Source organism: Elephas maximus, chromosome 1 (assembly GCF_024166365.1).
Source record: "Elephas maximus indicus isolate mEleMax1 chromosome 1, mEleMax1 primary haplotype, whole genome shotgun sequence".
Lineage (NCBI taxonomy): Eukaryota > Metazoa > Chordata > Mammalia > Proboscidea > Elephantidae > Elephas > Elephas maximus.
This window is the reverse complement of record NC_064819.1, coordinates 81,060,821-81,081,341: the sequence shown is the minus strand read 5'-3', so window position 1 is coordinate 81,081,341 and position 20,521 is coordinate 81,060,821. Positions and strand designations below refer to the sequence as shown.

The following is a 20,521-nucleotide window of genomic DNA, read 5'->3' as shown; positions in this document are numbered from 1 at the left end:
GGGTGTTCTTTTGCCATTGCTTTCCTACAACAAATCTGACACATATATTCTGATCGAGCAAACAGCAAATATAGTGAAGGCTTTTACATGGCCAAAATATTAATTTTTTTAGCTTTGTGCCTCAGGTTAAGTCAACTATTGAGGAAATCAAGGGCTGAAAATGGGGACTTGATTCTTTGACACCCATAATAGAAGACAGAGACTTTTAACAACTCGAGGTTGTAAAAAAGCCACCATGGAAACCTCTTGTGGCTATTTATCCAACACATTTCCAATCCTCTGCCTTGACTTTCAAGCCCTGTAAAGAATCAGTATCCTCCACTGGTTCCTGAGCACCTCCTGCCTAAAGCAGCTGCTGATGCCTCTTAACACTGACCAACACTACCCCAATGCTCAAGGAGCATGAATCTCAGGTAGAGCACACGCTTTGCATGTATGTGGCCCTGGCTTCCATCCTCTGTACATCTACACTTTTTCTTCGCTTCAACACTGTTTAAAACCAATCTTGAGAGAATACAGATTCACTTCTCCTAATATTTTCCATTCAATTTCTGCACACATAGACAGGAAAAAGACAACTCAATGGACTTCCTTCAATGCTCTTTCATTTCTATGCTATGAGCTTCTATATCCCTTAAAGTGACTGTGACGGTAGAAGGAGTATGACAAAAAAGGGAAGAAAAGAAGAACCAAATGCTAACAAAATCTCTTCAATCACCCAAAACAAAATCGTGCAGATTAAGCTCCCATTTTGTACTATTATTAAAGAGAAAGACAGATGGGGGGGGGGGTGCTTGAAAGGGCCCTGCAGAGAGTTTTTTTTTTTTTTTTTTAATCAACTAATCCACAAAGCCCCCTAGTGACGCTCTCCACTGGGCTACTTCCAGATATGTAGATGTCTAAATTATTTCAGGGCAAAACTGAGTGCCTAAGTGTCCTTCTCTTTGATTCTCTTTCCCTTTATCCCTGACGAGGTGGCCGAGTGGTTAAGGCGATGGACTGCTAATCCACTGTGCATTGCATGCGTGGGTTCGAATCCCACCCTCGTCGGTTCTTCTTTTCCCCACTTGTCGTGGGAGTAAGATTTGGAGCCCTAGGTTGCACAGTGGTTAAGAGCTTGGCTGCTAACCCAAAGGTTAAAATTTTACTAGTAGGATGCACTGGAGACAGGATAAAAGGGGACAGGGAGAGGAAAGGTGAAGGTGACACATAATGGGATGAAGAATATGAAGGGGAAGATAAGAGAAGGGAAGTGGGTTTGGGTGTGGAAGAACTAGAAGAGAAGGTGAAAGAAGGTTTGGAACTAGGTCTTTAGGATGCACAAAATATGGATGGCCAAAGAAGTACTTTGAGACTACCAGGGTTGCCTATGTCCCCTCTGTTCTCTCTACAAGGCAGGAAGTCAGAAAGTTCCCTTCCTCCTAAGGAAAATGGACTATGGGTGTTTTTCCAATAGGAGCATGCAGCTGTTTTTGCTCAAGACTTTTGTGGTTTTAAGAGAGCTTAGAAGCTCTTTCCACCTCTGGAAATAATTTTTCAACTGTGGATGCTGGAAGACTTAAGGTTTCCTGAGAAATCCCTTTCCTCTGGATAGCACCCAAACACTTCACGGTTAACAAAGAGTTGGGAATCACAGATCTCTGTGGTTGGGATCACAGATCTCCATGACTGGTGATTGGACGGACATTTTGCTGACCAGGAAGAGCTGGTGGCATAGTGGTTAAGAGCTGTAGCTGCTAACCAAAAGGCTGGCAGTTCAAATCCACCAGGCACTCCTTGGAAACCCTATGGGGCAGTTCTACTCTGTCCTGTAGGGTCACTATGAGTTGAAATCCACTTGATGCAACAGGTTGTTGTTTGTTTGCTGACCAAGATTATATGGGTAGGTGTGGAAGTGTAGAAGGAATGGGAAAAAGAAAAGCAGATGGAAACCTTCCTCCTGAAACTGCTATCTGTTCATTGACACAGGCACAGGTGAGGGAAAAAAGAAGACTCAAAAGGAACTTGTCCAACAGTCACTTCCCCCTACTTTCCATCTGTCTTTTTCTTCCCAACTTCTTAATAATAATGAGAAATTGTAGTAAAGGAGAACAGGCGGTCTGTGACACGGTGGGATCTTGTTGCTTCACCATCAGCAGGTCCTGAGTGAGCACCTTCTTTTATTCCAGTTCCTCCTTACATCATTGTTCTTAAGCAGTTAGGTTGGGAAGCCCAAAGAGTGTCCAGAACTATGGTCCAAGAGAGTAACTATCAAGCAATTTATCCTTTCTGTGAGTAGGAAAAACACAAGAAAAGATATTCACAAAGAGAAAAATGGGAGAAGTCTGAAACAAATCTGACCAGAGTCAAATGCCAGTCAGTGAGAAAGGGAAATAACACTTGGAGGTACTGGGAATTGAACCCAGGGCCTCGTGCATGCTAAGCACGTGCTCTACCACTGAGCTATACCCCCATTACAAGAAAATTATGAGAACAGTTCATAATACTGACTTCTAGCCTGGTCTATAGGCATATTAAAAGGTCAGTTTTTGCAAGTCAAAGTCCATTATGTTCAATTCTTGTGTTCCTGAATTGCATCAGGCCTCACAGCTATGACAGGAAAATGAAAAAAAAAAAAAAAAAAAAGCATTCCAACCAAATGACTCTGAGATCGGCCAACAGCTTTTGGCTTCTTCAAGGACTGCTTTTAGCCAACTGCCTAAAAGTCTTGTCAGTTCAGTCCACCACGAGGGAGAGTCTCGGGATTGAACGTTCTGTTAAGCCTTTTGATTGTCTTCTTGAAAAGTCGTTCTCTGCCTATGAAGCTTACAGAAAGGCACAAAAGATAGTACAGGGGAATAGAAAGATGAGTTCCATGAGTGCTGCGAAAGAATGAAGATCCAGGTGGGGAAAGAAGACTAGAAGTTAACTAATTCAAAGTACTTGACCGAAACAGGAGCCCTGGTACGCCTTCGTTAGTACGTATGGCTGCTAACGGAAAGGCTTACAGTTCACTCCTTGGAAACCTTATGAGGTCAGGATCGGATCTACAGCAACGGCTCAATTAGACCGAAACGAAGAGCGACAAGTACAGTCACGCTCTTGCAAACGCCTGTGTCCAGCACCTGGGTTTGACAATGTAGTTTTGCCTCGGCGATGCCGTAGCTCTGGTTTTGAAGAGACGGAAGTCAGAAGTCAAAAGAGAGAGGTGAAAGGTGGACACTCCTGTCTTTAAAACATCCCTTTTTTTAGAAAATTATTTCCTTAATGAGGAAAGAACAAGAGAAGCCCTTCGTGGGCTGGGCACAAACTTCAAGACAAAATGGCTCTTTATAAAGTTTCCCTGTGCCTGGAGAATTCGCAAATTCCCGATGTGGTGCTACTGTTAATCCAGATATAATGGATTAAATCCAAATCTTGGATGGAGAGAACATGTGTCCGGAACGCATAGATTAAACAAAAAAACCAAACCCGTCGCCATTGAGTCGATCCCAACTCATAGCGACCCTATAGGACAGGGTAGAAGTGCCCTATAGAGTTTCCAAGAGCGCCTCGTGGATTCAAACTGCCAACCTTTCAGTTGGCAGCCACAGCTCTTAAACTACACCGCCAGGGTTTACCAATGCAGCTGTCAGCGGTGGGATTCGAACCCAATTCCTGGTAGAGATGGAAACCTTAATCCAGCGCCTTGGACCGCTCAGTTAAGTAGACAAATTATTAACTTCATAGATTAAGTTATTACCATATTAGAAAGACACCTGTCTGAAAAAGAGTGCAAGGAGGAGTGAGTGTGAGGAATGGAATCAATAGGAAAGAGTGGGAGGGGTTATAGCTGGAGAAAGGATGACGCTGAGCGGAGGGGGGAAGCAGCAGCAGAGAAGTAGATGGCAGAGAGGAAAGGGATAGGGTTTGGAGAAGAGTCTGTAAGAAAAGATAGGATATGGACAAGCGTGCAGGTAGAAAGTGACCAAGTTCCCATCTTTACTATGCTGTCGGCAGGCCCTCCGGAAGAGAGAGGCTAAAGTAAATTCTTTCAAAGCATATCTCCCACAAAAAGATATGACTGGTTTTGCTCTGGGCTACCTCCTGATATGCTGATGTCTAAATTACCTCAGGGCAAAACTGAGTGTATAATCTTTCCTTCTCTTTGATTCTCTTTCCCTGTATTCCTGACAAGGTGGCTGACTGGTTAAGGAGATGGACTGCTAATCCATTGTGCATTGCACATGATAAGCTGTCTCAATAAAGTAACAGGAATCCATATTTGGAGGTGTTTTCTCAGGGAAAACCAGTTGTTATCGAGTCGATTCTGACTCACAGCAACCCCATGTGTGTCAGAGTAGAACTGTCCTCTCCAGGGTTGTCAATGGCTAATTTGTTGGAATTAGATCACCAGGTGCCTCTGGGTGACAGGAACCTCCAATGTTTCAGTAACCAACAAGTAAGTGTTAACTATTTAAGTCCACCTAGGGACTCCTTTCCCAAGGAAAAACCAAAATCCAACTGCCCCATAGTATTTCTAGAGAGTGGCTGATGGACTGGAACCGCTGACCTTTGGCTTGGCAGCTATGCTTCTCACCACTTGCCCCACCAGGACTCCTTCCATGGATAGGGACCACTTAAACCCTAGAACATCGAAGTCTCAGCCAGGGGGATACATAAAAACCCAAAAAACTCACTGCTGTCCAGTCAATTCTGACTCTTAGTGACCACATAGGGTTTCCAAGGCTGTAAATCTACAGAAGCCACCTACCACATCTGTCTCCTGTGGAGCCATTGGTGGTTTGAAATCACCAATACTTTGGTGAGCAGTTGATCCCATTAACCACTGTGCCAAAGTCAGCATTAATTCAAGTGGCTTTGGCTCTCAACTCCAAATTAGTTGCTCCTTCTCCACAAAGTTTTTGTGGTATTAGGAATTTTCCAACCATCACACCAGGGTCTAGCACCTTCACTACTTCTGGCTATCACAGCCACAGCAAATAATTATTGGGAAAGAATACAAAAGCGAAGAACCTGAAAAATTGGCTTGGGAAACTTAAATGCAGATGCAGAGAGAAAACAGATCCTAAGCAAAAAACAGTAAGTATATGGTGTCATGGACAGTCACTGTTCAAGCAAACCCTGGAGCCCAAAACACTGGTTGGGAAATTTAGCAGTGACTTTGTCTTGTGAAGCTGCAGCTGGGGTTCTGAGAGCCACACAGAAGCATGTGGGGCAAATGTTGGAGGCTGAGCAAGAACTGCAAGCATATTAATCTTTTGTAACAGCCCACTCCTCTTCCTGGGCATTCAAACCTCAGCCATCACAGAGGCTAAGAGACCAGAAGCTTCAGCCTCTTGCCAAAATTTGTGGTGTCAGTCAACCCACATACAAGTTTTAGGAGGTACTCCTTAACCATTGTGTCTTCTCTTGCTTTTAGTTTTCCTTCTGAGATTTTTTCCCCCATGAGAGGTTTTATCTTCCTGAATATTGGAGTATTTTATATATCACTTCTTCAGTTCCTCCCCAGCACTAGTCATCTCCGCTATCCTAACCTCCCTCAAATAACTGACTGAGACCTCGTTGGCACTGGGAAGTAGCTGACATGGGTGCTTAGAGGCATGAAGTTGTGGTTCTTAAACTTGGGGAATTGCCTGAGAACTTTGTGAATATATGTATTCCTGACTCCACCTCTATAGATCCTGAATGGACTGAGAATCACTGGATAGGGAGGTGATTGGATCTACATCTTTAAAAGTCTCCATGGATGTTTCCATTTTTCAGCCGTGTTTGAGAACTGCTAGCCTAAGAAGTGGTGCTGAGGAAACTGGAGTGAACTGAGCTGCTGGGAAATTTTTGCTACGAGGAAGCACTGTTTGAATAGGCTCTTACTGAACTCATCAAACTTCTGGAGAGCTCAATGCACCAAGCCTTTAATCCGAGGATCTAAGATTCACACCCCTGTCTGAAGTAGATACTTTCAGTTTTCCCTTACTTCTAACTTATACACCAAAGGCTACTAAGCCCAACTTTCTCCTGGAGCAGCTCTGGGAATATTTACAGTGCATTTTGCTACTCACATATTCTCTTTTCTCAATAGGACTCTGAAGAGGAAGATTTCAAATGTGGAAAATCAGATTTGTAGTATTATTTGAGAGTTATTCATTCAATGAGAACAGCAACCTTATGCTCTGTCCTACTGTCAAATATATGATCAAAATAGTGCCTTAAGGGATGAGTAGGATGGCACAGTGTTGAGAGGTCAAGGTTGATGATGGAACTAAAATTTGCAAATTTTTAGGAGGATCCCCAAGTCTCTGGATTGTGGAGATGCTAGGTCCTTTCACTTTGAGAAAGGAGGAATGGACTTTACCACTTGTTATGTTGTTTTCTTCTTCTTTGGGGGCATTGGATAGGATTGGAAAGGGGTAAAAAAAGAATTTGATCTGGGATTTCATTTATTTGAGATGCTTACAAATTTAAGGTGCAAATTCAGGTGGATGTTTTATATGTACAGTGATTCCTGAGACTAGAATGTTACAAAGATCTCTCATCTAGACATTTGTATAAAGCATGTGGCTATAGAGGAGAGGGTCTCTACACAGAAGTAGAGTGAACCCTGAAGAAACTCTATTGTAATTTGAAGATTTGGAGCTCCTTAAAGGCATTCATTAAAAAACAAGGGATATGTTTTGCCCTTAGAGTGATCTTGGATTCTGGACTTCATACTGATTACACTATCTTCTTGGACTATCTTAGAAGACTTAAGGAGCAGCAACCTCCAGGTGAGATAACTTGTACCTCTTCTTTGCCAAGTTCTGCACCAATAAGAATCTTCTCCATCTTCACAGGAACCATATGAAGTCCCCTTATAAACTGTGAAGTCCCCATTTTTCTAACAGAACTTGCCTCACAGCTGACCCAGATGGCAGATTCTCAGAGCAATCGAATGTAAGAGCAGTAAAGAGAAGCAAAGGTCTCCTTGAAGGTGACAATTAGACAGATGTCAGACACAAAGATTTGCAGTCACTTGAGTACAGGTAGAATGATAGAGCAGGGGTTAATTTGGCTCTGAGTCTTGTGAAGCAAAATTAGGATAATTTTGGGTAACTGTGAAGTTATAGGTTGATATTATGCTAGAACACCTGGGCTCCAAACATACCCTTTTAAATTTGCGATATGGAGGAATGCAGGGATGCATTCTTGTGGAATCAAGTTGTACTTGAAAGTCTCAAAAGTGAATTCAGTACGTTATTTGTGAGAAGGTCCAATCTACTCTGTATATCACTCTTGGAACATCTCAAAGGAGGAACTTTTCTTAAATTATAAGATTTTATGAGATACTAAAGTTGAACTTAGCTGAAGAAACATACATACGTTCCCTGTGTTCTAGTCTGGAAATCCAAAACCTTTAAATTGTATGTATAATCCACATAGATCCTGGGAAAAACAGAAGTCAATGTGATTTGTAAGGATTCTCAATAGTGAGGGGATGGAAAAACATTTTGAAGGTAAATTTATATATTATATTCTGCATTTTACAGGCTACATGATCTACCATCCATGTAGAATCTTTCGCAGAAGGACAATAACCATCACATCACTGGTTAGTTTTCACAAGTTAAATCAAATTGCTGCTATGATTCTTGGAGTTTGCAATGGGAAAAGACCAGGAAAAAAAAAAAAAGAAGAGTAACTGTGAAGGGCCTGGAATTGATGAAGAAGATAAGGCATCTACATAAAGTAAAGAGAAAGGAACATAGAGACAACTTCTGATTCATAGTTCTGTACAATTAGAATACGATTGGCTAGTATGTTTAAGAAAAGAAATAAACAGCCATTTGAAATCTTAAAAAGTTATTTCAAAAAAGTAATCAACTAAGAATATCATTGGTGGGTACACAGATTTGCTTCCTTGTCTTTTTGAGGTTCAGCCCATTTTAGATTTCCTAAGCCTCTTTAATGTTAATCATTGATTTGTGAAAGAAGAAACTTCACCTATATTAATTCTTCCTTCCATCAACACCACAGGAATTAGTTACTGGAAGTCAATTCAAGAATCTTCTACTTGTTGGGCATAAGAAAAAACAACCATGAAGGGACTTGAAACCTCAATCCTCTACATCTGGAATCAGATACCTTATCCATTACACCACACAGCCAATACTGTGAGGATACGGTACAAGCATGTAAGTGAAAGTGTTGATAAGGGAACATTAGGTCTCTGTTTTTAAATTTTTCACTTTGCAGTTGGAGGGAATTTTAACAACATTCATAAAAGGAATCAAATATCATCTGAAACGTCTGAGAACAATTACCTAGAATTAATAAACTGAGATTGTGAGATGATCAGAAGTGACATATTTCTTTGAGAGCACTCTCGTCTACATCACTTATAATGAAGATGCGTTTGGGTGGAGAATTACGACCCAAAAGCTAAACTCTTCTATAAAGGGGTGCAGATGACAGCATAAAGAGAGGGATTTCCAGACGTTGGTACCTTCGGACCTTATGGTCTCAAAGATAATACAGCGTTGCTCTAGGGAGAAAAGTCTGGAACCACAAACAAGAGCTTCCTTTGTAGAAATATCTAGTTTTAATGCCAGGAAAATATTTTATTACAATCCATTCATAACATAGCTTTTAAAAACTTTATCCTCTACCCACAAGTCAAAGAATCAGCTGATACTGAGGTGGGATGAGGTAGTGGGTCCCAAATCTCCCCAGAAGAGTGGTCCTGAAGTGGGAGGTGCAGTTTAGTGACTTCCAAGCTACATCAAATGGAGAAAAAGGTGCCCAAATAGCTTGGAGGGACGCTTATCTCATTGAAATGCTAATTAACCACAAAGTATTTTGCCTAAAAGTCATTCCCTAGTTTCCCTGTGGATTCATCCACAAAACAATTCAAGGTGATTTTGTGTAATCCACCCTCAACTCAGCCTTGTATGTTGGTAGGGTAGGAGAGATAAGATATCCACAAATTCCTAAAGTTAAGTAATCACTAATTCTCTCAGTTTTCACGTAGTCTTGATTTCTTGGAAGTGCTGAGTTATTCGCAATAAATAAAAAATAATTTTTTCCTGCTCCTCTCCCTGTCTTTCCTCCCCAGAGACGTTAAGCTTTCCTTCACTCCAAAACTTCCCCCACTTGTTCCCAGAGCCCCTGTACAGTTTTTTTCTCCAAGTTTAGGACAAAATTCAAAAGCTATCTAAGGTCATATTCTGAATGTTACGTTTTAATGTACACTAATTCATGAAGATAATTCTCATTTTCCATTGGATGTGAATAGAAAACATTGTCTACGACACACACACACACACACACACACACACACACACGCAAAATGGACACAAAGACCTGAAGGAGGAAGAGAAAAAAGCAGACCTAAGAGAAGGAGGAGAAGAAATAAAATGAAACGAAGTAGGAGTGGCTTACAGATGGTGGAGAAGTTGCATCATGAAGAAAGGCAAGCACAGAGATGCAGAAGCTTAAACCCATGCACCTTTACTTGCTCACCGTCATGGAACCTTTTCCCCAGCTTTCAGTTTTTCTCTCCTTCAACTCCTTTGGCCTCTGCCTCCCAAGGCTGCAAGAAAGGTGTACAAACAAGACAATGCAGAGGCATACAAAGAAGAGTAGTAGGAGTGTTGCTTCGAGAAAAATAGACGCAGGTGGGTAAACAAGAAACAAAGGACACTTGGTAAAAATTAAGCCATCTGAGTGTAGCAATGCTATCTGAAAGGCAACAGCGCTTTGTCTAGGTGACCAACTCTGTTTCTGAAAATCTAAAGAGACAAAAGACAAGATAAAAGGAAGGGAAATTCTCCTAGCGATTATAACATCTGTTTGAAACAGAATCTCTTGGCAAGCAGGAAAATTCCAAGGAAGCTATTTGGGGACTAGGACATAAAACATAAAACCAATTGGCCTACCTAAAACGCACGTTAGGTAGTCATGAAAACTTCAGACAATGTGCCTGAGTAGCTCAGTTGGTAGATCATCAGACTTTTAACCTGAGGGTCCTGTGTTCAAGTCCCTGTGCAGGCATTCTCCTCGTTTTACCCTCCTTATTTCTCTTAGAATTCTATTGACATTCTACTTCCACTTGGGGAAACCCATCCCTGACATTTACTATAGGCACCTTCATTCCTTTCTTCCTGCTTTGCTCAAAAAGAAACGGAATAGGGCAAGGAGAGCAGAAAAAGGACAAAGTGCTCAATTACTAGCCAAATGTTGGCGGTTTGTACCCACGGAGAGCTGCCTCAGAAGACAGGCTTGGTAATCTGCTCCTGAAAGGTAAAAGCCTAGAAAACACTATGGAGCAGTTCTACACTGACCACAAGGGGTCAATAAAAGTCGAGGCAGCCCAATCCTTCCAAACGAGATGAAGTTTTCTGAAAACAAACTTTGCTGCTACTGTTCCTCATCTTTTGTAATTTAGACTCTTCGTTTGAATGCCCTAAGTGAGGGTCTCTAACAAAAGAACTCCATTAAGAGACTCAGATCGCCAAGTACTCAACACTTGCACTCAAGTAGTCATTTGGAGGGGAGGAAAGCGAAAGGAGAAAGAGAAAGCTAGGAGAGTCGAACTCAGCTGCAGAACCTCCCTTAAAATCCCACAATGCCAGTGTCTAGGGCTGCAAAGATTCTAATCACTCAACCAGAGATGTAGAGCTTCTTGGGGGAAGGGGGAGGTGAAGGGCCGGCTGGCCACAGGGGGTCCCTGATCCAGGCACCGACCTGAGGTGAATAGCGTTAGGGCTCCAGGGAACAACCGCTGTGCCCTCTACTCACCCAAGACCTGGTTTCAAGCAAAGTAGGTTATATACTCGCAAAGACAGTAAAGTCTTCTCGTCTCTAACCTGGCCCTTGCACCCTGCGGTGACTCCCCGTGCTCACCTCCCCTTCCCTCGGTGGAATCCCGGCTGGGGCGCTCAGAGGGCCTGGCCGGTTGGCTGTGAGTCTCAACGCGGCTCTGCGTCCCAGAATATTCCTCGCGGGACTGTAGAAGAGCTGTGAGAGTCTGCCCTGCAGCAGGGCTCGGCGCTCCTAGGACACACGGTGGCTGAAACCTCTGAGGGGATGAGGTGGGGGGAGCGAGGCAGGAAAGGGGACACCCAGGGGCCCCGCCCAAACCGCCTGGGTGAGGTGAGAGCGGGTAGAAAGTGTGCTCTTTAATACATTTTTTTCTTCGGCTGTCTTTATGCTTTGTGATATCCAGGTATCATAAAGAGACAGAAAAAGATGTGAAACTTAGATTTCCGGTGTCCCTGCTTGATGGAACAAAAACCAAACTTGTTGCCGCCGAGATAATGTGAAAGTCTCATCCCTCACTCTCCCACAACATTCCGGGTCACCGATTTCCTCCTTGCACAGGCAAGCCTAATTTCTTGGGTATTCTCTCAGAGATATTATTTCCCCCAGTTTTTATACAAATAAGGAAATACCAAATACATTCCACTGCATCTCGGTTTTTTCACTTCGTGGATGTTGTAGTGATTTCCAAATCAATACAGAAACAGCTTCTTCCTTCTTTGCTTGGCGTTTAGGACACAGAAGCTTCAGCGAAAGAAGGCAAGCCCAGGACACAGCCCTAGCCCCCTGCAGCAATCTCAGCGGGGACCCATCCAGTACACACAAGCTACACACGCCTCTGGAATCTGAGATAAAACAGCGCTCTCTGCACAAGACAAGTGATTTTGTCTAATTTGCAGGTGGATCTAACAGCTCCTCCTTTAAAAGAACTCTCTCCTAACTATCTGATCCCTCCTCCCTCTGCCTCAGCAGGCTGCATTAACAGTTGATTTCCCTGGGCCTGAAATAGGTCTTGCTGTGCTCCCTGAGCCATTCTCCTGGCCTTGGAGCATCATAAGTCACATGATTACATTGCTGCTGGCATGTTTCTATGTGATGTACAAGAGAGAACTAAATATGAGGCTATACACAATCTGTCTGAAATGAAAAGAAAAATATAATTGTTACTGTTTACAAAATTTACAAAACAGCATCAATTTCATTGAGTACCCTGTCTGTTCACTTCCACCAGGGTGCTTGCATTTCCTTGTGTCCTGTCTGCTTGGCACCTATGGGTCTTTGCTTTGGAAACTGGTGCCTGTTTTGCTGCTGCCCTAAGCACACGCTTGCCATGTTTATTGGGTAATTGGTTCCTGGTCCTGTAGGTATAAACTGAAGGTAATGGCAGAGATGCATTCTTTCTGAAGACTCTGGTGGAAAATTCATTCCTTGACTTTTATGGCTTCTAGAGGCCACCAACGTTCTTTGGCTCATGGATGGATCGCTCTAACCTCTGCTTCTGTTGCCTCATTTCCTTTTCTGACTCTGGCCCTCAAGTCATCTTCTTATAAGGGACCTGTGATTATATTGGGTCCACCCAAGAAATCCAGATTAATTTTTCCATGGCAATATCCTTAACTTAATCAAATCTGCAAAGGCCCTTTTGCAGTATAAGCTAACATATCACAGTTTTTGAATATTACGACATGGAAATCTTCACTGAGGCATTATTACACCTACCACATCTGCCCTCTGGTCTCCAAACGTTCACACCTGTCCCACATGCAAACACATGCACTTTGTCCCAACATCCCTCCAAATTTTAATCCATTACAGTACTAACTCAAAGTCCTAAATCTCATCAGCTCAAAAGTCCCAAATTTTTCATTTAAATTCCCTAAATTAGGTATAGGTGAGGCTCTGGGTATAATGCATCCTGAGATACAATTTTCCTCTATCTGTGAATCTGTGAAATTCAAGAAACAAGTTATCTGCTCCCAAGAATACAGAGGTGGGACAGGTATAAGATTACAGTTAAAGACATTCCAATTAAAAATGGATGAAATTGCAAGAAAAGAAAAGAAAGGAGTCATTGGTCCCAAGAAATGTCTAAATCTAGCCAGGCAAAAAGCATGAGCTTTCAAGGCCGGAATTAATGTTCTGTGGTTTGATGGTTCTGTCATCGGAGTCATCCTTTCATTTTCATAAAGGTAGCATGTGTTTACAGCCAAGTACTTTCATCAGCCTGTTTTCTGTCTGATGACTATTAGGAATGTGAGACAGGGATTGAGGGGTACATGATTTATTGAGCGAGTCATCTTCAGGATGGGAAAGGAAAGTAGCCAAACAATAATATGTTCTTAGGTAAAGTCTGGGTTTGGCCTAACCCACGTCATTATGAGTTGGAATCGACTCATTGGCAATGGGTTTGGGTATTTTGTTTGTTCTGTGTGAAAGGGGCCCTGGAGTATACATCACATAGCAGAGTTGTCTTTGCATCAACCGGTTTGGGCTTTTGCATTTTCCACCTCCTCCAGTCAGTCTTCGGCTGCTGCTAGGAATGGAGTGGTGGCATAATCTACTAGGTGTAACCAAGGACAATTCACTGGAGAAGGTCGCAGGGGGATAAACCCTTGGGAGTTTGGGTGCAGTGGCTGTAAAAAGAAAGTGGAAAATAAAGGAGCTGAAGGGGTACTAAGATCATGTACTACCGTGAAAGAATTAGATGAGTGGAATATACGCTAGGTTTGTAATTTTATATCTGAAGTGTGAATGTTCCATATGTCATCTCTTAATTTAGGAAAAAGAACAGATTTCATTTATTTGCTAGTATAAATCACTTATTTTGTTTTAATGCTTGGAACTTTTATCTTTAGATTTTAGATAATATTCAGTGTTTTTCAAAGAATTAAGTACTTGGCACAAAACGATTGTTCAAAAATAAGAAGAATAAGAATAATGATAAAAATGAGATCTCTAGATGGTACATTTGTTTTGCACTGAACTGGCGATCTGCTTTCATAAAGTTTGCAGCCAAGAAAATCCTATGGAGCAGTTCTACACTGTACTACATGGAGTTACCATGAGTTGGAATGGACTCCTTGGCAACTATCATCAACAACAACAATAATGAACTTTAATGCTTATTTATGTGCCAGATACCTTTCTAAACCATTTTATGTATATTTACTCATCCAGTCCTCCCATCAACTCTATTACATAGGCTTATTACTATTTCCATTTTACATATTGGAAATTGAGGCCCAGAAAGCTAAAGCAATTTGCCAAACGTTCCCTGAGCTATTAAGAAGAGCAGCTGAGGGATGAATACAGGCAGTGTGACCTAGTTCAACATGGTCCTACTCAAAACGAACAGAGGTGAAGTCTAGATATACTTCAGGGACAATTTTCTAATTACAAGCAACCCCAGTTTACAAAACTCCAACTTACACACAAGTTGTGGTAGTGGATCATCCTTCATAAAGCCTATTATATTAAAAATTGGGGGTACCTACAATGTTTCAAAACAACAAACAGGTTCAACTTTGGAATTTGCATCAACATATATTATTATTACTGTATAATTATGTTAAAGATGTTTTACTGTATCTGGAAGTGTTTAATGTTTTTTACACATAGAAAGGTACCCTACATACTGTAGTATATACTAAGACAAACATTTGACTAAAGGACATTAGATATGAACCATACCTAACTGTTCTGATTTACATACCAATTTGTTTCTACCTTACTTAATAAGAGAATTCAATTGTACCGCTACATCAAATTGATACATAAGTTTCTAATGCTCAAAGTAAGGTAGAAAACAGTTCCTAGACAGGCACCAGTCTGCAGACCACAATTTGAACAGGACTAATGGGATCACTATGAGTCAGAATCATCTTGACTGCACCTAACAGCAACAACAATGTGGACGTAAGATATACTGGAGTTGGAGCCCTGGTGGTGCAGTGGTTAAAAGGTCAGCTGCTATCCCAAAGGTTAGTTGTTCAAATCTATCAGCTGCTCCTTGGAAACCCTATGAAGCAGTTCTACTCTGTCCCAGAGGGTCACTATGAGTTGGAATTTACTCAATTGCAATGGGTTTGGTTTTTTTGTTTGTTTTTTGCAAGTGATAAGATACTCAAGGAAATCCTTCTTCCTCCTCTTTTCTATTTAAATTGAGGCTAGATTCACGTCAAGTGAAATGCAAAAAACTTAATTTTCAGTTTTATGAATACACACACACATACCATGGAGCCAACATCCAGATGAAGATAAAGAAATTTTCAGCTCCCAGGAGCTCCCTTGTACCTCATCCCAATCAATTCCAATCTTCTGACTCCTACTAGCATAGATTAGTTTTTCCTGTGCTTTGAAATATAAGAAAGGAAATCAAAAAGTATGTGCTCATTTGAGTATGGATTCTTTCACTCAATATGTTTTTTATTAGATACATCCATACTTTTTCTAGTAGCAGTATTTCTTTCTTAGTGCTCTGTCATATTCCATTGTATGAATACTGGACATCAGACTTTTTCATTTTTTACTGCTGGTGTACATTTGAAATGGCTAATGCTGCTATGAACATTCTTGTACATGTCTTTCAAGGGCAATAAGCACTCATTTTCCTCAGGTCTGATTGCCGCTGTGGACTTTCTGGGTTGTAGATCGTATGCATATTTGTTTGAGGCAATATTTCCAAATGGTGTCTCTGAGCACATGTACCAGTTGACAATCTCATCAGCAATGTATGAAAGTTTCAGCTCTGTATCATCAGAGACAGTTGATATCCTCAGTTACTTTAACTAAAGCAATTTTGGTGAAAGGTAGTATTACTTCATTGTGTTTGTTAATTTGCAATAAGTACATTCTTTAGTGAAGTGTATGTTTAGTCTTCGCTCTTTCTTATTGAGTTTCAGCCTTTTTTCTTAGTGTTTCATAACAGTTCTTCATCCATTCTACATAAGGGTCCTTTGTCAAATGTAAGAATTGAAATATCTTCTCCTAGACTGTGGTTAATCCCCTCTTCGTAAGGAGAAGGGGGCATGAAAAACTTGGCAAGAAGAGAAAAAAAGAAAAAGTGGGTCGAGAGAGAAGTTGAAAAAACAAGAGGAAGTTCTATCATAAGTCTTTCTTGGTGGTTGCAGAAAAAAATGGGCAAGGCAGTTTACTTGGAGTGGGAAAATGGGGTGGAATGTCCTAGGAGCAGAATGTGTTTTTTGGTCTTCAATCTCTTTACTTATTTCCTGGTGTAGTTAAGGGCTTTAGAAATAGTGAAATTTGAAACAGTGCATTTTCTCTCTGGTCAGTTATTAGATCTGCCAAAACTGCTTAGAAATATGGATAATATTTCAAGAAAGGTCTTCATGAGGTTTCTTCCGTGAGAGAGGTGTGGCTCAATAGGAGACTGTCCTTTCCTTGAGAGGGTCTGAAATCATGTACACGTACCTGCTTTTTACAATTCCTTACATTTTTTTTTTTTTTTTGCTTTGCTTTTTAATATACATTTTGGGTACTCATAGGTATTAAGCACATTATCCGATGGATTGCCTTGAAGTATTTCCCTCTTTATACTCCATGTATCTCCTCACCACCCATGATGCCTGTGTCAGCACAAGGAAGAAGGAAGGAAATACAGAAAACAAAATTGGCTTCTTCAGAATTTCCTCAAATGGCAGCAAGAAGCCCGCCAGCACATTAACCTGCTCACTAATCCTCTGTTCCCTTTTGCAGTGTCATTGAAGAGCAAGACAGAAAAAGAAGGACTGAAAGAAGAGAAAAAGAACAGGCTCGATCATTTCAATTGAAATTCCCTTAGTTTTCTCAGCAGTGTTTGGAGCATGAAAGAGCCAGAAGTTACTAAGCAGAAAAACATCACCCTGTTTTACCTGTTCCTCCCCTTTGTTGCCATCCCTGTCCTCTACCTACCTGTCCATGGTTTCAGAATATTGGATTCCATTTTCAGACATGGATGGTAATGGAGCCTTATAATGTTGTCTCTGAGCAAGTGCATAATATAGAATAAGTTAAAACTAAATATTTGAGATCACATCAGCTGTGATAATATTTTGAAGAAAGACTGAAATGACCATTTTCAGGCTGCAGAAATAGCTCAGTTGGGAGAGCAATAGACTGAAGATCTGAAGATCCCTGGCTGGATTCCACGTTTCCACAACTGAAGTCAATTTTGCTTTATTTCTTTCTTAAAAAGCATTTGCATTCCAAGGCTTTGGATTCTAATAGAAATGAATACTGCAGTTATCCAACACAGTAGTATTAAAAAAAAAAAAAATCTCTGTCTAGGAACCTTGGTGGTGCAGTTGTCGAGTGTTTGGCTACTAACAAAAGGTCGGTGGTTCCAACCTACCACCCGCTCGGGGAGAGAAAAACGTCACTGTCAGCTTCCATAAAGATTTACAGCCTTGGAAACCATATGGAGCAATTCTACCCTGTCCATAGATTTGCTATGAGTCAGAATCGATTGGGCAAGAATGGGTTTGATTTCGTTTGGTTTTGAGGTCTTCCGTGAAATACTAACCGACATTCTGCATATTTCATTTAAAATTTTAAGAATAAAAAAAAGAAAACTGAAATTTAATAAGGAAACCTAGGAACTGATGGAGTACAGAATTCCAATATGCTACATGCTGTTGCATTTATGATTCATTTCTGCTGTGATATTATATATTCTGTGTGGGGACATCTACCACAGCCTTCACCAGACAGAGTCCAGTACAGCTAGATGGTGCCTGGCTACCACCACTGACTGCAGTGATAGGGATCACAACAGAGGGTGCCAGACACAGCTAGAGAAAAACATAGAACAAAATTCTAACTCACAAAAGAAGACCAGACTTGCTGGCCTGACAGAAACAGGAGAAACCCCAAGAGTATGGCCCCTGGACACCATTTTAGCTCAGTAATGAAGTAATTCCCAAGGTTCACTCCTCAGCCCAAGATTAGACAGGCCTATAAAACTAAACGAGGATAAAGGAGCACACCAGCCGAGCGGCAAGGACTAGAAGACAGGGGGGTACAGGAAAGCCGGTTATAGGGAACCCAAGGTGGAGAAGGGAGAGTGTTGACATGTGGTAGAGTTGTTAACCAGTGTCATAAAACAATATGTGTACTAACTGTTTAATGAGAAACTAGTTTGTTCTGTAAGCCTTCATCTAAAGAACAATAAAAAAAAGTAAATAAGGAACTGAAATTCAATGTGGAAACCTAGAAATTGATGGAGCAAGGAATCCCGTATGCTACATGCTGTTGCCCTTATGACTTTCATTTCTGTTCTGATATTAGTATTATGTGCGTAGGGAAAGATATATTTTTAACCAGAAGAAATGTTTTAAAATCCTGTAGAAAAAGAATCACTACATTATATAAGAAATGTTTCTGGCTGGTGCAAATATTTTGTGCTCGGTAACCGAAAGGTTGGCAATTGGAATTTACACAGCAGCACCATCTAAGCCTGGCAATCTGCTTCCTTAAAAATTGTTGTTGGTTGCTATCCAGGCGATTCTGACTCATGTTGATCCCATGGGGTGACTCCATGTGTTGCCTGTAACCTTAAACGAAGCAGACGGCCTGCCTTTTCTTCCACTGGAACCAACAATCTTTAGGTTAGCAGTCAAGTGTAATTGTGCCCCTGGTCATCCTTAAAGATTAAACCAAAAACTCAAAACGATTGTGATGGAGCCAATTTCCACTCACAGCTGTAATATTTCCCAGAACCCACTGACTGCCTTCTTTCTCCCAAATAGCTGCTGGTTGGTTTGAACTGGCCAACATTTTGGTTAGCAGTCCAGCGCTTAACCACAGATTAGAGCCAAAGAAACCATATGGAGGAGTTCTACTCTGTACACATGGGGTCTCCATCCAAGAGTTAGAATCGATTTGATGGCAACGGAGGAATGCCCATTCAGCACCAACAGGGGATTTCTTTCCTTCGTCCCTTCCAATTTCTTCTTTTCCTTCTATCTCCCACAGTGAGAGCGCTGATTACCAACAACCTCAATATGTGTACTCATTTTCTCAAGCCAAAAATTCACACGAAATAATATCAGAATTGCTACATCCATTACCCTAACCATTGCCGTGGAGTCCATTCCGACTAATAGCTACCCTATAGGACAGAGTAGAACTGCCCCATAAGATTTCCAAGGAGCACCTGGTGGATTCAAACTGCCAACATTTTGGTTAGCAGCCATAGTCCTTTACCAGTATGCCACCCCTAGCATTATTTAAAAAACAAAGTCAAAGAGCTGATATGCCGAGTTTAATATTTGCTTGTCATTCTTTTTGTCTTACAGTGAGGACAAAGCACTACGGAAAACATTTACTTGAATCTATTCTCTCTTTTTCCTCCTATGTGGATGTTATTCTTTCAAACTATGTTAGCTTTATTTGTTTCTATTTGTATTTAATTTTACAGTATTTTCACAAACACTTGAGTTAGTTTTATTGACTTATTTGCCTCTGTAACACATTAATATGTTCCCAAGAGTCAAAAGAATACAAAAAGTCAATTCAGACAAGTTCCAAGAGAATGTTGTAACTTGTGATTCATCCAGGTGATAGAATGGAAGCAGGCTCTGGGTAATCTGGTGGCAGAGCATTGACTAGGAACAGTATTGATCTTTCTAGTACTAAGATAACCTTCTCTGGTTGTGTTTGCGTCTGGGAGTGTGCAGTGTAGGGAGTTTGGAAGTAGTGGAATTGAACTTAAAGTGATTTTATCTTGACTTAATCTTCAAAGACTCTGAGAATAGTCATGAAGATTCCTCTCAGATGGGGGGCTAGCTGGGGGCATAGTTCAGTGGTGGAGCACTGTGCTCAGCATGCATGAAGGTTTCGGTTCAATCCCTACTCTCTTTTGTACCCTCACAACTCAGGCCAAAGATCTTACTCTCAGAACCTTACTTCTTGTTTTTTAATTGTGCTTTAAGTGCAAGTTTACAAATCAAGTCAGTCTCTCATACAAAAATTTATATACACCTTGCTATATACTCCTAATTGCTCTCCACCTAATGAGACAGCTCACTCCTTTCCTCCACTCTCTTTTCGTGTCCATTCCAAGTATTTTTGTCTTGAAATAATACCTAAAAACTTGCCCACTGACTTTTTGTACTTTAATGTTGCATCTTCACAGTTCATTGTACTACTGTTGATACTGAACAGGGATAAGAATGATGGCAAAGAGCATGATACAAATACAAGGGTATGCTCAATTTGAAGATGCATTTTGGCTCGCTTTGCGCAGGACCAGATATATCACGAGTCACATGACTATAGTGCTGCTGGCATGTTCTCACGTGATCTACAAGAGAGAACTAAATGAGAGGCTATGCCTGATCTGTCTGAAATGAAAAGGAAAATATAATTGTTATTGTATGTAAAATTTATAAAATAGTATCAATATCATTTAACACCCTGTTAGTTCCCTTCCAGCATGGTGCTTGCTTTTCCTTGTGTCTTGTCTGCTTGGCATCTATGGGTCCCTGTTTTGTTTTGTTGATGCCCTAAGCACATGTTTACCATGCTTATTGGGTGATCTGTCCCCGGTCCTATAGGTCTAAACTGAAGATGTTGGCAGAGTTGCTTTCTTTCTGGAGACACTGGTGGAGAATTCATTCCTTGACTTTTCTGGCTTCCGGAGGCCACCCACATTCTTGGCTCATGGCTGCATCATTCTGACCTCTGCTTCAGTTGTCTCATGTCCTTTTCTGACTCTGGCCCTCCTGTCTTCCTCTTAAAAGGACCT

General features: G+C 41.2%; 2 non-coding genes across 2 annotated transcripts; one reads left to right on the top strand and one right to left on the bottom strand.

The window, feature by feature from the left end:
- Positions 1-968: 968 nt before the first annotated feature.
- TRNAS-GCU (transfer RNA serine (anticodon GCU)) lies at positions 969-1,050 on the top strand. The gene has a single exon. It is a non-coding gene; the product is annotated as a tRNA-Ser (tRNA).
- A 1,330-nt stretch (positions 1,051-2,380) lies between these two features.
- Positions 2,381-2,452, bottom strand: TRNAA-AGC (transfer RNA alanine (anticodon AGC)). The gene has a single exon. It is a non-coding gene; the product is annotated as a tRNA-Ala (tRNA).
- Between the last annotated feature and the right edge of the window lie 18,069 nt (positions 2,453-20,521).